General features: G+C 30.8%; 2 long non-coding RNA genes across 4 annotated transcripts in view; both read right to left on the bottom strand.

The window, feature by feature from the left end:
• Nucleotides 1–12,793, bottom strand: part of LOC126720630 (uncharacterized) — a 51,550-nt gene extending 38,757 nt beyond the window's left edge. For 2 of the 3 annotated variants that reach the window (XR_007653556.1, XR_007653558.1), the window contains exons 1-2: nt 12,583–12,792; nt 11,869–11,961 (exon numbers count right to left, since the gene is read on the bottom strand). This is a non-coding gene — a long non-coding RNA (uncharacterized LOC126720630). Of the gene's footprint in view, nt 1–11,868; nt 11,962–12,582 lie in introns of all 3 variants that reach the window. The other variant, XR_007653557.1, reaches the window with a different exon arrangement.
• On the bottom strand, nt 10,410–11,809 carry LOC126720631 (uncharacterized). The gene is made up of 2 exons (XR_007653559.1): nt 11,754–11,809; nt 10,410–10,639 (listed from the first exon to the last, which is right to left on the bottom strand). It is a non-coding gene; the product is annotated as an uncharacterized LOC126720631 (long non-coding RNA).
• Nucleotides 12,794–16,750: the final 3,957 nt, after the last annotated feature.

Here is a 16,750-nt window from a genome sequence, read left to right as displayed (position 1 = left end):
GCGACTCTTTTTAAGTCATTAATATGCCAGATACCTTTAATCATGAAAACAAGTGACACTATTAGAAGTCTTTAATCTTGTTAACGTCTCACTAAGTCTTTGGTCATTGTTCAAAACTTCCAAAGTCTTTTGTTCATTGTTTGAAACTTCAAAGACTTGGAAAGTTATAATCTTTAAATTTTGAACTATATAATAATTGTTTGATGCAGATTACATAATTGCAGACTAAGTGTATGGCAATTATCAAACGTGTAGCAATCATGATATCTTGGTCAATTTTACATCATTCATTACTTTTTCCTGAAATAAAACAAAAATAAAAATGGACTATAATTACATATCTAGTTATCTACTCATCCACATCCTATGTAGTGATCAGAAATTTTTTTATTTAAATAAAACATATCTATTTAAGTTTAAACTCCAAATTACATTCTCCTACTTATATATATATTTTGAGGCAGTGGAAGAAAAATGAAATTTGGAGTGTATATATGTCACTGTCTATTTAGGACCATCGACTTATAAAAATAATTAACCTATGACATTTCCACTAGATATATATATTTTTTGGTAAAAAATGCTAGACATTTAGCACATTTTAAGGGACCCACCCAGCAAATAAGAAATATATATAGGTGTTTTAGGAAGAGATAGGAATTGAGATGGCAAGACAATTAAACCCTCGTGTCGCGTTAGCTTATTTTATGGGTTGGACCAATGACTTGGAAAATTAAAGGTATTGTGGGTCACTATTACATTTATATCTTTAAGGTATTGTGGGCTAAAATTATGGTCTTGTGGTTGTGGGTCACTCTATTCAGTAGCGTACAGTACACTGGAGTTTTTGGACTATAGAATTGTTATAAAAATAATAATTATATCTACCTGCTGTTTATGATAATAATCCTACCTACTGTTCATTATTTATTTATTTTTTTGAGAAGACTCTCTACTGTTTATTAATAATAATTATAATTATATCAACTATTGATTTCAATTCGCTCAAACTTTTAAGTTTTGTCTCTGCCTCTTTAGGACCGTCAGTGTACGGAAATAATTAACTTATGACAATAATGCTAGACATTTAGCACATTCTCAAGGACCCAGCAGCAAATAAAACAAAGACATCCTCTTGGCAAAATTATATTTAATTAATTAAATCATTGTAATTTGGGCACTTGCCAAAAGAAAAAGTAAATAAAGGCAGTCAAGAACTCAAGATCAGAGGGTTTTGGAATTTCTAATCATTGCTCACTTCTCATTTCTAATTATTTATAAATACTTGTTTTTTGTTGTGGGGGTGGTGGGATTTAGGAATCTTCCAAATTAACATTTAAGAAACGTTTAATCAGTAGTTTTATCTCTTAAAATTTGTATGTTTGGAAAAAAATAATCACAACTTTTTTAAGTCATTAATATACCAAATCCCTTCAACCGTGAAAACGAGTAACACCATTAGAAGACTTTAATCTTGTTAACGTCTCACCAAGTCTTTGGTCATTGTTGAAGCTTTCAAAGACTTGGAAAGCTATAGTCTTGAAATTTTGGACTATATAAAAATTGTTTGATGTAAAGACAATAATCAAACTTGTAGCAATCATGTTATCATGATTAGTTTTATGTCATCCATTACTTTTTCCTCAAATAAATTAAAAAATAAAAATAAAATTGACTATAATTTCATATCTGGTTATATAATCTTTAGTATCCCATGCAATGATCAATAAAATTCAAGAAAAAAATATTTTTATATAACACATATTTATTCAAGTTTAAGCTACAAATTACATCCTCCAACTTAAGCTTATTTTCAAATTAGTCGTTTAAGTTTTTTATTTCTTTGATTTCAGTCTTTAACTTTAAATATGTTTTCAATTTAGTCTTCCCAATAGCGTCCAATCTTGCCACTAGTTTAATTTTTTTTCATATTCCTAAATGACATTATTTTAGTGAACTTAAGGAAGAATTGGATGGAAGGAACTAGCAAATACTATGGACTATATGGCAGAATTCTTTGATGCGGATTCATAGATTAATAAAAACTAAAATAGAATAATAATAGATGAACATTTCTTTTTTTCTTTCTTTCCTTTTGTTATGGAAAAAAATTTTCATAATTGGCGTTTGATTTATTATAGCTATAAACTTACATTCTTTTGAGAGTATTCAAAAAACATAACGTCAGATTCAATTTTGAAGATATTTTCCATTCCTTTTACTAAGGAAATTATATATACGCCAATACAATTCTTGTGTATTCCAGTTGCATTCTCATCCTTGGTCAATGAAACATTTCTAAAGCTTTTTTAGTAAGTCAAATCTAGATCAGCTATTGACAAAAATTTAATTGTTGTCACTTTTATTTTGTTTCATGCTAAATTACAAGAGCTACTTTCAAATAGGATGGCATTTATATTGATAAATATGTTTTGTTTCCTTTTATACTTTATACTTAGTACTTCATCTTTATATATATACACACTCTAGAGAAAATTATAATATGCTACTAAGCACATTGTACATGGAGAAATGCCAATTCAACTATAAAGCCCTTGGTCAACATATAATCTTTTTTTAGACTGTAACAAAATTGTTCAATGCATCAAACCATGAGGCATATGCCCATTGCCTACTCTGTACATCTCTGATGTGGGGAAGAAAGCAAGGAGGGGACCTCTACCGTGCTCAAAATCTTTTGTTTTTTTTTTTTTAATTTATTTTTTTTCATTATGTAAAACTCATATTTCTTGTTATTTGATAAATACTATGAAGAGATAAATTAGTATTATTATAATCTTTTTGACCATCTTTTGATAATTTTGGTTAAAGTGCAAATAATTTTCTTTCATAAAGACCCTTAAGTTATTACTATTTGTTATATAATGGACAGCCTTCTTCTAAATATGTATACATCCGTATGTAATATTTTAATAACAACTAATTGGGGGGAGTTGGCTTAGGGGTAACAACTAAGAGAAGTTTAATTAGTTGCTTTATCTCTTAAAAGTTTTTTGAAACAAAATGATATCATTCATTTTTTAAGTGATTGATACCCCAAATTCCTTCAACTTTGAAAATGTTTGACACCATCAAAAGTTTTATTTTTTTATTTTTTTATTTTAGGGAAATACCATTAGAAAACTTAAATCCTATTAGCGTTTTAACAAGTCTTTGATCATTCTTTGGAACTTCGAAAGACTTTGAAAATTCAAGTCTTGGAATATTTTACTTTGATTGCTATAGTTTTGAAATTTTGGACTATATTAGAATTGTTTGATGCAACTTGCAAAGTTATAGACAAAACGTGTGACAACCAGTTAAACATGTTGCAATCATGTTATCCGAATAAGTTTTATGTCATCCTTTTCTTTTTGCTCAAATTAATTAAAAATGAAAATTTATGATTAGATATACTCATTTTTCCTGTGTAATAATCAAGAAAATTCATTTTAACATAGTACATTTAATTACAAATGGTACTTGGAAGCTAAAGCTTTGGGAGGAAGACAAGCAAGATCAAAATAAGGTTAACAGACTTATCAAACAATGTCACTCAACTTAAATGAATCCTCATTGAACCAAAACATTACTGTTTTGTGGTTGCATTGGAATATGACCGTTAGAAACATAGCCATTAGAATCTCCTTTTCGCCATTCGTTTGAGAGGGGATGTTGAATTGGACGAGCTCGTGCTGGTTAGACAAAGACTAGGTAAAATGCACGCTGGTTAAATGAAAGGTATCTGTCAATTTGTATGCCAGAAAACAAAATACAACTATTCTTACTATAAGGCATAATGAAAGATATTTGTCATCAATTTGTGTGGGAGAAAATAAAATACAATTATTTTTACTAAAAGCCATTGAAAACATGTGGTATAGGTTAGATTTCCAGTTAATTCTTCTCAAGTTTTTGGTCATTATTTGGAACTCGCAAAGACTTTGGAAAGCTGTAGTTGTGGAATTTTGGACTGTATAAGAATTGTTTGATAATGATTGCGAAGTTGCGGAGATAATGCGTAGATATTATGTTATCCGGGTCGCTCTATTATTCATGCTAGATTGAGAGTGTAGCAATCAAGTTTTTGGGTTAATTTTACTTTTATGTCATTTGTTTCTTCTTCCTCAAATATTTTATTATTAAAAAAAATTGGTATGCTTAAAATGATCGAGAAAGTTCAACAAAATTATTCATTTATAACGATATTATTTAATATTAAATTTACAATTAAATTCTCTCTCTCTCTCTCTCTCTCTCTCTCTCTCTCTCTCTATATATATATATATATATCTATCTTTCTATATATCTATATATATATATATATGATTGGTTAAGGCATCCTATAATTTTTAATATATCTTTTGTTCTTTCACCAAGTCATGTCAGACCCTATACTTTCTTAGAAGAGAGGAAAGTATCACTAATTTTCGCACTAATGATGGTGTTGATGGATGTAATAAATCCTAAAATTACTTGGGTTGGTGTCTATGAATGATTCCTATATATACAGACTTAAGCGGTTTATGTACCCTGTGAAAGGGTGATGAAAATATATAAAAAAGGAAAGTGAATTTTGTGGCTATGGGTTGGTAACCTAAGCTTTAGAGGTTTGTGGCCTACAGGCACCCAGCGGGAGACCATAAGGTCCAAAACCACGATTATCAGCCACACAATTCTAATCCCTAAAGTTAGCGTATTTTATTGGTTGGGCTTTTCTTTACTTTCTCAGCTCTCATTATCTTTTAGAAAAGACTTTAAGCCAATAAAATGTTTCAAAAAGTCTTTGGCCCATGACATGGAAAATTAAGGTCTCATGTCACTTCAAAAAGACAAAATTAAGGTCTTGTTGTGGATCACTCTATTAACTATCGTGAATTGTGGTTTGTGGAACTGTTGTCACTTGTTAAAGGCATGGAAAATTTAATCTCCTGTGGGTTACAGTACTATTATTTTTCTTTTTTTTACTAAATGGGTTACTCTATTTTTATTTATTTATAAGAACTAGTTTTGAAAGTGAAAAAAATCAGATTATCCGGCTTAGGTTTTAAAAACTAAAAACTCCTTATAAACAAGTATCATAATAATCCCATATCCCTTAGATCTAGATTCACTCATATTGGTACCTATAGTAGATATATTTGTCATTGTCTATTTAGGACCATCAGCTTATAAAAATAATTAACCTATGACATTTACGCTAGACTTTTTTTTTTTTTTTTTTGGGCAAAAAATGCTAGACATTTAGCACATTGTTAGGGATCCACCCAACAAATAAGAAATAAGACATCCTCTTAAGGTATGAATTTGAGGTATAAGTTGGCTGAAATATAAGCACTTCGGAAAACACCCATTGGAGAATCTTTTTTTTTTTTTTTTTTTTTTTTGAGAAACAAACCCATTGGAGGATCAAAACACCATCTCTGATACTATCTTGCTGGACAGTCAAGATAACGATTCTGTCTAATGCCTTGTAATCTTGCTGTTTGTGTTTTAAATTTTAGTAGTCTTTCTGTTCATCAAAAAAAATCTGGAAGGTCCAATTTGGTGTTGCATTTTCAATTTCATGTATACAATGGCGGAGCCAACATCATACTCAATTTCTTTTTGGTAGAAAAAAAGGGGAGGGGGGATTACTTATGACTGACTATTTTCAATATGATTCAATGAAATACAATTAAAAAAGAATTAAAAAAAGAAAAGAAATATAAACTAGAATAAAATAAAAAAAATTCCCTGTTTTCTTTTTCCTCGTTCCTTTTGTTATGGAAAAAATGCAAAATGATTTGGTTTTGCATAGTTGTGAACTTATATTGTGTTGAGAGTATACAAAAAACACAGCGTCAAATTCAATTTTGATGTTATTTTTCATCCATTGTGCTAAGGAATTATTGGTGAGACTTGTGTATTCCAAAACCAGTATTGTTTTAATTTACTTATTGGCATGTGCTTAAGTAAAAATCAGTTATTTTATTTAACGATAATATTAAAATGTTATTTTTATGTCAAAAAAGTTGCCACATGGAATTTTTTGAAAAATATTACCAAAAAACCTATAACTTTACGAGAATTAAAACACAAACATATTTAAGGTTTAAAATTTCAGCAAAAGAAAAAACTCTTCAGATTTAATTTTAGCATTTTGGAGCAAAAGGAACTCGTTGGTTAGATTTTCTTTACAGCTTCCTCCTTATGTTCTTTTTATTTAATTTGCCTATCATCTCCGTAGCTAATGGAAGAACCAAAATCGACTGTTAGTCACACCTAAAGCCTTCATGAGTTCTCAGAATAAAAGAAAGATAAATCTGAATGCAGCGTCCATTGAAAACTTATCTAACATATAGCCTATCTCTACTTGAACTTTGTTACTAGAGTTAAGCAGCTGTAAGCCTGTATGAGCCTTCCAAAATATGTGTACATACATTTTATAATATTTTTGGGGGGGGGGGGGGGGGGGTAGTGTACTTATGGGGAAAACAAAGTCTTCCAAAATAGCAGTTAAGAAAAGTTTAATTAGTAGCTTTATCTCCTAAGATTTGTGTGGGAGAAAATAATCATGACTTTTTTTAAGTCATTGATATGCCAGATACTTTTAATCATGAAAACGAGTGACACCATTAGAAGTCTTTATTCTTGTTAATGTCTCACTGTCACTGAGTCTTTAGTCATTGTTCAAAACTTCCAAAGTTTTTTGGTCATTGTTTGAAACTTCAAAGACTTGGAAAGTTATAATCTTTAAATTATGAACTATATAATAATTGTTTGATGCAGATTGCATAATTGCAGACTAAGTTTGTGGCAATTATCAAACATGTTACAATCATGATATCTGGGTCAATTCTACGTCTTTGGTCATTGTTCAAAACTTCCAAAGTTTTTTGGTCATTGTTTGAAACTTCAAAGACTTGGAAAGTTATAATCTTTAAATTTTGAACTATATAATAATTGTTTGATGCAGATTGCATAATTGCAGACTAAGTTTGTGGCAATTATCAAACATGTTGCAATCATGATATCTGGATCAATTCTACGCCATTCTTTACTTTTTCCTAAAATAAAATAAAAATAAAAATGGACTATAATTACATATCTGGTTATCTACTCATCCACATCCTATGTAGTGATTAGAAATTTTTTTTATTTATATAAAACATATCTATTTAAGTTTAAACTCCAAATTACATCCTCCTACCTCAAATACTTAGTATTCCACTACCTCAAATACTTAGGAGAAGGTCTTAAATAAAACTAACAGTGGTGTTAAAGATTTTAGTTTCAAGCTACAACTCCATCAAATACTCTCCAATTATTTTTTACTAAAATTGTGTGTATGTATGTGCATGAGAGAGAGAGAGAGAGAGAGTTGTGAACACAAGAAACCCATGCCATTAGAATCCAAAATTTTCATTGGAGTAAAAGAGAAGTAATGGTAGTCTTAACAAAAAAAATGTACCAAATTTTCTTACTATGATAGACCTGTATATTATTTTTTAGGCACAATGAATTTCTTAATATTACACTATTTACTTATTTTATTTATTTCACACAAGCATGTCCTTTTTTGGTAAATAGTAAATACACTAGCACGTCAATATTGGTCAAGAGTGCTAACGTTCTTTTATAATTTATCCACGGGATCCTTATTTTTGTCATAGAGTTTTCTGATTTATCCTAATTTTAGGAATATTGATACTATCACTTAAATTTAATCATGGGCAAGGTTTATTACCCAGGGTCTAATACATAATCACATGAAAAACGAAAAAATAATAATATTAATAATATCAATGACAAATTCACATAGTCCTCCTTGAAGAGCCCCTTATAGTAATTTGATTGAGTCCAAGAAATAAGTAACGTGCCCACTTTTGGTAAGGTTTTCCAATTATATATGCCACATTTGTAGTATAGATGCTCCATCCACCCATGTAATGATGAAGGTAAACAGTATGTGTTTTGACCATATGACCACCTTTCCTCTTGACATGAGAGATTAGTGTCACACCATCTGTAAAGCAATAGGTGCATAATCTGAACTGTTTCAAAAGTGTATCCAGTCATACCAAATTTGGTTAACGGTCCAGTGGCTTGTTGGAGATTTGGAAATACCTAGATTATATTGCTCTACTATTAATTGTGTTTGGATTAACTTTTCGCTTATTTGCTGATTGTTGAAAATGTTCAAAACGTACAGTTGTAGCTATAAATGTAAGTTTTTAAAAACTATACAAGAGGAGAACCAGGTGATACACTAGAGCAGATAACTTCCATAAGGCTTTGGATATTAATTTCTAACTTTTGTCTGAAATTAATATTTCTGGAAAATTTACTGCTGAAAATACCATGTTTACTTTAATAAATTTTTTGCGGATGAATAATAGAATTTCATTTTAAACCAGTATGAAAGTACAAAAGTATAATTCTAGGGCTATTAACTAGCCAAAAAAAAAAATGATATTGTTAGACAACAATGGGGCTATTAACTAGACTACTATTAGAAGCATCTAAAATAACTTTAGGAATGTTAACTCCAGATATTCGATGAATCCAACAAACACTATCTCGTATATTCTTTATTTCACATTGTTTAACTACTAATCATAAGGATCACAGCAACAACAACAATACAAATACAAATACAAATGACAATATTGTAAACTTACAATATGCCCAAAGTATTTACTACTTCATGCAAACAATAGAGCCACCCCATTTAAAATGTTCAACCATGACAGTATTGGGGTAGAGAAATGTGTTCTTATACTATAGCATAAACTAGGGCTAGACCAAAACGTGCAGTTCTGCAATAGTGAGCGAGTTTACTTTGTTGTGTAGCTATTGCTAGCATAAAAGCTTATCCACCTGTAAGCAAAGGTTTTTCATCATTAACACAAGTACAAACATTTTTGGCCAATGGAAAGTAAATTAAAAATGAACAATCTGTTTGACAATATAAAAAGAAATTTTTTTAAGGAAACAATATTATGAAATAGAGTATTTTCTAATATATTAGTGTTGAAGTCCTAAAGAATATACCTTAAATCACTATTTGTTTCCACCAAACTCTTCTTGGACTAATTCCTTTGTGAGCATTCTTCTTGGATCTTCGTACCTTGTGTTGTTCTTTGCCAACCACATTTACCAGCCATTTTGGATGTTTACTTGAGAATTGAAGGTAACCTATAGTCAATCCGAACATGAACCCTCATCTGTACCACAACAATACAACTTTCCAATGAAACCAATTCCCAAACTTGAAATCATCGTCTTGAATGGTTAATGATGGCATGGTTGTTGTCCCTCAACATTGTCACAAAGTCTTGTTAATGGAAATCCACGTAACCCCAACCCCAAGTTTCCAAAGTAAGAAACATTTGCAAATGTATTGAACTGATTACCTACAGGTATTGGCCCCACAAGACGATTTTATGATAGATTTAAAACTTCAAGATATGTAATATCTGCTGTCTTGGAATTTCTCCTATGACCATGTTTGAGGAGAGATCTAACCATTCATGATTGCTCAAATTTCCCAATGTTGGAGGCATATGACCTATAAGGTTATTGTGTGAAAAGTTAAGCCCCTTGAGTGACTTAAGCATTCCAATTGACTTTGGAATCTCCCCCTTGAAACTATTGTTTGAGAAATCAATGGTTGTAAAGAGATTTTGGATTTTCACCATTTCAATATAAAATCCTTTCATGGTGACCATCACAGAATCGTGATAATAGCTTTCACCCATATATTTCAATTTACCATTATTTGCATTCATGCCCATCATGGCTTTGAAATGATTGAAATATTTTGTTGGCAAAAGACCATGGAATTCATTGTGTGAGAGGTCTATGATTCGCAAATTAGGGAAAGATAATTTGGTTTTGGGACTGGCTATGGCACCACGAAACTTGTTTGATCGCAAAACAAGAACCCGTAACTCTGGGAGAGTGCCACTTATCTTGTTGTTACCAAGATCTAGAACTTCCAACCTTCGGCAATTGATCAACGATCTTGGCAATGACCCTTCCAATTGATTGTCATTGAGGTTAAGACTTCTCAAGTAGTTTCCCTTTGCAGAAGTTGCTGGAATGGTGCCATTAAGTTTGTTACTTCTCAAATCTAAGACTGTGAGGGAATGACTAAAGTTCTCACAGTCTTAGATTTGAGAAGTAACAAACTTAATGGCACCATTCCAGCAACTTCTGCAAAGGGAAACTACTTGAGAAGTCTTAACCTCAATGACAATCAATTGGAAGGGTCATTGCCAAGATCGTTGATCAATTGCCGAAGGTTGGAAGTACTAGATCTTGGTAACAACAAGATAAGTGGCACCTTCCCTCATTGGTTCGAGAGTCTTCTAGATTTACGGGTTCTTGTTTTGCGATCAAACAAGTTTCATGGTGCCATAGCCAGTCCCAAAACCAAATTCTCTTTCCCTAATTTGCGAATCATAGACCTCTCACACAATGAATTCCATGGTCTTTTGCCAACAAAATATTTCAATCATTTCAAAGCCATGATGGGCATGAATGCAAATAAAAAGCCTACCTATTATTATTGATCACTCAGCTAGCCTGGAAGAAGAATAGCATCAAATCTGTCTACTCCAAACATCCCCAAAATTGGATAGAGTGGAAGTCCCTACAAATAATTCAAACATAACTTAGTGCTATTTGATCTAAAAAACATTTAAGCATAATTCAACTTCAAATTCTAATGGATGTGGCAGAAGCTTATGACCCACAGCCTCATTCTCCCTTTCTCTTTTTTTCTTTATTTTCTTGGTAAATACTACTCTTTGAAGAAGTCAACAATAAGCAAAATTAGACACAACAAGTAAGGAAAAAAAAAAATTAAAACATGAGTAGGAAGTGCAAAGAAAGCAAGAAAGAAATTAAACCTATAAACAATACATGCACACAAAATTTGTTGTATATCAAAGAAAATGACATATTAGTCAGTTCATGGAGTCATACAAGTAGTTAAGTTGTCTACAATCACAGAATAAATTAATTATGCCATATGTAAAGGAAGAATCATGCTCTATAGACTATAATTATGAAATTATATACTAATTTAAGTCATCAAGAATATGTCAATCAGTTCATTCATATTGAAGACTAATTTTGCAAGTATCACCAAAATTTGATAATTTTAATTATTGGGGGCATTGCTCTCTCTTTCGTATTTCAATAATTCAATCAAAACTACATCTCCTAACCGTATTTTTTTGCAAGAATATAACCAGAATAACTCATAAATTAGTGTTCTCTCTCTCTCTCTCTCTCTCTCTCTCTCTTATTTTATTTTATTAAGTTAAGGTAGTTTTTCATTTGTGGTTGAGATTTTCTTTCTTAAGTTTGGATGGAGGGGGAATAGAGGAGTGTAGAGTAGTTTTGGCTTAGTCTTCTTCTTCTATTCTGTTTAGAATTGGTTTTCTTTTGAGTATTTGGGTTAATCTCCATATTTATAACCAAATTATTCATTTCCATAAAAATTTGATTTCAAATAGCCATAGTATAACTACTCAGATTTATGATCATATATCAAATTTAAAAGGAATTTCATCGAACATATATCATGCAACACCAAAAGAACATGTAATTTCAGATTTAAATAAATATAATCAGAAAATTTTCTGTTATAACCAAATTAATAATTTCCATTAAAAAATTAATTTTTTACAACCATAGTATAGCTACTCAGATTTAGCACAACATAAGGAGGGAAAAAAGGTTGAGTGAAAAGATCTCACATCAAATTTAATAGTAATTTCATCAAGCATATGTCATGCAACACCAAACGAACACCTATAGAATAAGTTAATTCAAAGCAATCCAAAAAGATGATGATTCAGAAAAAGCACTTACCATTTCATCCCATCTAGCAATCAAGTTCCCAACAGATAAGCCCATGAGTACAGAATATTGGCCAACAGCTTTGATGACCCTGAAACTGAAATTCTGCATTTTGATTGAACAATGAGAAAAATAGTATGAGACCCAAGATAAAAATAAATAAATAAAAACCAAATTTCAACCACAAATTGAAAACTATCTTAACATTAAAAATAAATAAATAAATAAAAAGAAAAACCCACCACCAAATTTCAACCACAAATTTAAAACTATCTTAGGAGACACAATTTTGATTGAAATTGACAAAACCCACCACAGGCTCCAAACCCATCAGACTATGCCGATCGTTCAAAAGAAAAACGTTCCCAAACATAACCCTAAATCATATTTAACGGGAAAATTTATAAAACAAAATTAAAAATTTACCGGTCATGTTTTCGGAGGAAACCTGGTCTGACGGTGGTATAGGCCCTCATATTTTTCCAAAATTTTTTTTTTTTGGAGTTGCTACAGTAGCTCTCTTGACTTGGAGAGCACTGTAGCAACTCCAAATGAATTTTTCTCCTTTAAAAAATCAAACAACTCAATAAAAAACAATTCTTTCTCCCTCATAGACTCAAACGTCTCACATAATCAAAACACAAAACACAAAACAAAATCTATTTCTTATTATAACAGCAAGGTTGAATCAAAACAGGAAAAAAAAAAAGGTTAAGCCGATCTAACCCATTCTGGCAGTGGGGAGGCGGACGAGGCGCTGCCGCTTGGTGAACGCCGATCTCCGCCGGCTTTGTCCTTCCGGCGACACTTTGATCTTCACCGGCCTTCTCCCTCTCTCTTTGTGCTGCGTTCTTTCTCGCTCTCTCTTCTATTTTCTCTGATGTGATAAACGTGTAAGTGCCGTTTGTTTCATTTTAGAAGCTGAAACGCACGTTTTGAAACAAAAAAAAAATATATCACGTGCGTTTGGCAAGGATTTCAAAGTTGCTTCCTTTTCTTTTTTTTCTTTTTTCCTTTTTCCTCTTGAAAAAAAAAAAAACTTTTTTTTTGTTAAAAGCTGCATTTTCATTTGGGAAGAAAAACACAAATCGAGAAAGCAGCAAATAGCATCATTGTACTAAAGTGCTTTTCAGGTTATCATTGGAGGTTGCGCAAATTTCCCAAAATTGCCCACTATATATTCTTAAAAACCCAATTTTATCCCTTTGCTTATAACACAATTTTACATGGTGAAAGTGAGCAACACAAATCAAAGATTGCAATAGCAGCCCCAGAGAACCAGAGCAGATCACAAATTCACAAAACAAGGGTGCAACCCCAGGTTCCTCTCCTCTGTGAAAATTGATAAACTGAGGAGGTGAATGAAACAAACGATTAAGAAGATTTGAAGATGACAAGGGAGAAACAAGAACTTGAGAGCTCTAGTAGCATGGCAAGGGAAAAGATTAAAAAAGAAGAAGATGAAGATGAAGATGAAGAGAAAAGACAACGATGAGGGAAAGGAAGCTTCAAGATGTGGGGTATTTAAAGAGTAAGAAAGGAAGCTTCAAGATGTGGTCAGATATATGTGGTGGGGGGGGGGGGGGGGGTTGTTAAAGAGTGAAAAAGGAAGCTTCCTTGCAAAATAATATTATAAAATAATATCAATAATATATTTTATATTATTATTATTGTTATTATTATTAAGTTTTTTTTTAGTAAGTATTATGAAATAGTTGATTTAAGTATAAAATAAACTCCTTTATATATATTGTTCTTTTTGGTAATTTATTACTCAAACCATCACTTTTATAAGTGTTAGCCAAACACTCAGCGTTTTCAAAAAACACTTTTTAACATCTTTTACCAAACACTTAGTTTTTTCAAAAAGTCCAATTTCATAACGCACTTTTTCAAAAAGCACAATATCAAAAAGCTCAACCAAACTCTAACTGTGAAGTAAATAGAATAACGTGTCTCAATTTTTTCTTCTTTTTTTTGATAAAAAGAACGGTTGGAGTTGAGTAATCAATTGGGTGTGAAAATGTGTGTTCTTTAAAATTTTGGATTTTTTTTTTTTTTTTTTTTTTTTTTTTTTGTGTATGTAACCATGTGATATGGTATTTAATATTAGATAGGTTTCTTTTTTTGAGAAAAAATAGAAAGAGATAATTAATTAATTAATTAATTGCAAGTTATTTAATAATTAAATAATAATAATAATAATAATAATAATAATAATCTAAAAAATAAGTTGTAAAAAAGTTAATGCATAAATTCATTCCAAATTACACAGATTTGATAAATTTCAAGACTTATATAGATTTGATAAATGAAAAATAATGCAAGCATGAAAAATATGATCACTAAAAAAAACCATTGGAAAGTATGATTGTTGAAAAATTTTAAAATGTTACCATTGGGGGATTTAAAAATATAGTTATTGGCAATTAGAAAAATATAATAATTGGGAATGCATAAAGAAATACTAAAAAAAGAATAAAAGAAAATTAAAGAAAGAATTAAAAAATAATATTTAAATGGGATAGAGAGTTTGTTGGAATGTATATTTAAAAAAGTAAGTAGGTAAAAAGTAAATGCAACTGTTCACTCTCCAAACAGTATAAAAATTTAAAGAAGTTGTTAGAGATGCTCTTAGACTACTTGGTTCAGTAGAAGGGAAGGGAAAGGAAGAGAAGAGAAAAAAAAAAGTAAGGAAAAGAAAAAAGAGTGGGGGAAAGAAAGTATTTCCTTTAGTGTGTTTGGATACGAAGAGAAACAGAAAGGAAAGATGTGAGGTATAAATGTCATTTCACAAAAATAAACAAGACCTTTTAAGGGTATAAGGGTAATTTTAAGGGGAAAAAAATGGAATCTACAAAATCCTTTTTCCCTCCCATTCTTCCTTCTTTTTGTTTTCTTTTCTAACCAAACAAAGGAAAGTCATTCCTTTCTTCTTCTTCTTGTTTCCTTTCTCTTTCATCAAACCAAACAAAGCCTTAATCCACAAAATGAAAAGGCACGTGTTTTCGGTGTTTTTAAAAGTAATCACAAGATAAATTTGTATAGTTATGTGAATAGGTAGATGAAAAGCTTGACATTTCGCTTTTATATTATTATATATGAGAAATGTTAACTTCATAACATTTTCATAATATTTTTACAACAAATTCAATGTGGTAAGTTGTTATTAGTGGGGTAAAAAAGTAATTTTAGTAGTAAGTTCAAATTAGAACAAATAACAACCAATCACCTACGATTTGTTGTAAAAATGTTGTGAACGTAGCACCTTTCTTATTATATAGATTTAGATTTAGATATAGATTACTGTAATTTGGGGTTAGTGGAAGCACATTCACTTGAACAAGAAAAATAAAACATTCCCAAGAGACAACAATATTTAATGTGGTTGGTCGATTTCACGCATACATCCACAAGCAACACCAACCAAAATATCAGCTATGAATGATATAAAATGTATCATAATAAAAGAGAGTTTTTTTTTTTTTTTTTTTAAAAAAAACCTTATATTTTAAGAGTATATAACATTAGTTACAATTCTTCTTTCTTATAATAACTAAATCTTATATTAATTACTTTCTCAAAAAAAAAAAACTTATATTAATTACATTTTTTTTCATAATTAAATATTTTTCAAATAGCACACATGTTGTTCAACAACAAAATCTCTAATATCAATTATTGTGATACCTACATTCACAGGCAACACTAATTAAAATATTCACTATCAATGATATGAATTAGAACGACATTAATTAATACTCACAACTCACACAAAAATACTCACAAAGCCTCACCAACATAAACAAAACCTCTCACAAACACAAACTCATAATCCTAAAGCCCTAGTACACCTAATAACTCACACCCACAAAATAACAAATTCTCAATACATAACAACGGGTAATCTTTCAATCCCAAATAATTGACCAACTATTATTTGAAGAAACCTAATTCATATTCTTCTAGGAACTTTCTCCTCTTCCCATTTGGGAGGAACCGTTGGCGAAAACCACCAAACCCTTTTCAACAAGGAAAATGCTAGAGATACATACTTTTCTACCCCAAAAAAAAAAAAAAAAATTACAAACTACTAATGTGACATGTGGTTATTGGTAAATGAAAAAAATGATGTTAATGGTGGGCCCAACAGGGGGGAAGCCATAAATTTTTGTTTGGGAGGGCTAAGTTGCAATACTAATATATTTATCAAGACAACCTCTCACACACACACACATATATATACACACACATGCACTTTTTTTATTATACACTCACATATATACACACTTTCTTTTTTTGGATGTGAAAACCAACAACTTTAAAAGTTATATTAAGTGTGGGGGGGTAAGGATTAGGGTTTAAGTCTGCAAGAATTTTTACCTTGTATAAAAAAAAAAAAAATTATATTAGGTGTAACTTGAAGTCTTGAACCCATCTTAATATATATATATATATATATATATATATTGTAAAGTTGTGATTTACAACTATTTTTGTGTTGGCTTTAATTCCGTGCCAAATTTAATTGTAATTATGTTCAATCTTATATACCCTGTATTTTATGCATAATTTCTTTGTAAGGGTTGTCTGTGTGAGAGAGAGTGTGAAGACTCAAGGAAAATTGAAGACCAAAGATGTTTTTGCGGGTAGCTCGCGAGTAGCCTTCTCGCGAAGTGAAGCATGTGCTTAGCACATAACTAGAATGTGAAGAGTCATGACAGATGGTGACAACTAGTTTTTGTGAGTGTCTCGCAAGTAAGGCCTTCCTGTGAGATACCGCAAAATGTTTTGTTTTGCTATTTTGTCATATTTGCTCCACTACATCCTCACCCACACTATATATACCATCATTACCCACATATGTTGAGGAGTGCTTTCAGAGAGAAAACCC

Source organism: Quercus robur, chromosome 4 (assembly GCF_932294415.1).
Source record: "Quercus robur chromosome 4, dhQueRobu3.1, whole genome shotgun sequence".
Classification (NCBI taxonomy): Eukaryota; Viridiplantae; Streptophyta; class Magnoliopsida; order Fagales; family Fagaceae; genus Quercus; species Quercus robur.
This window is presented reverse-complemented; position numbering and strand designations above follow the sequence as displayed.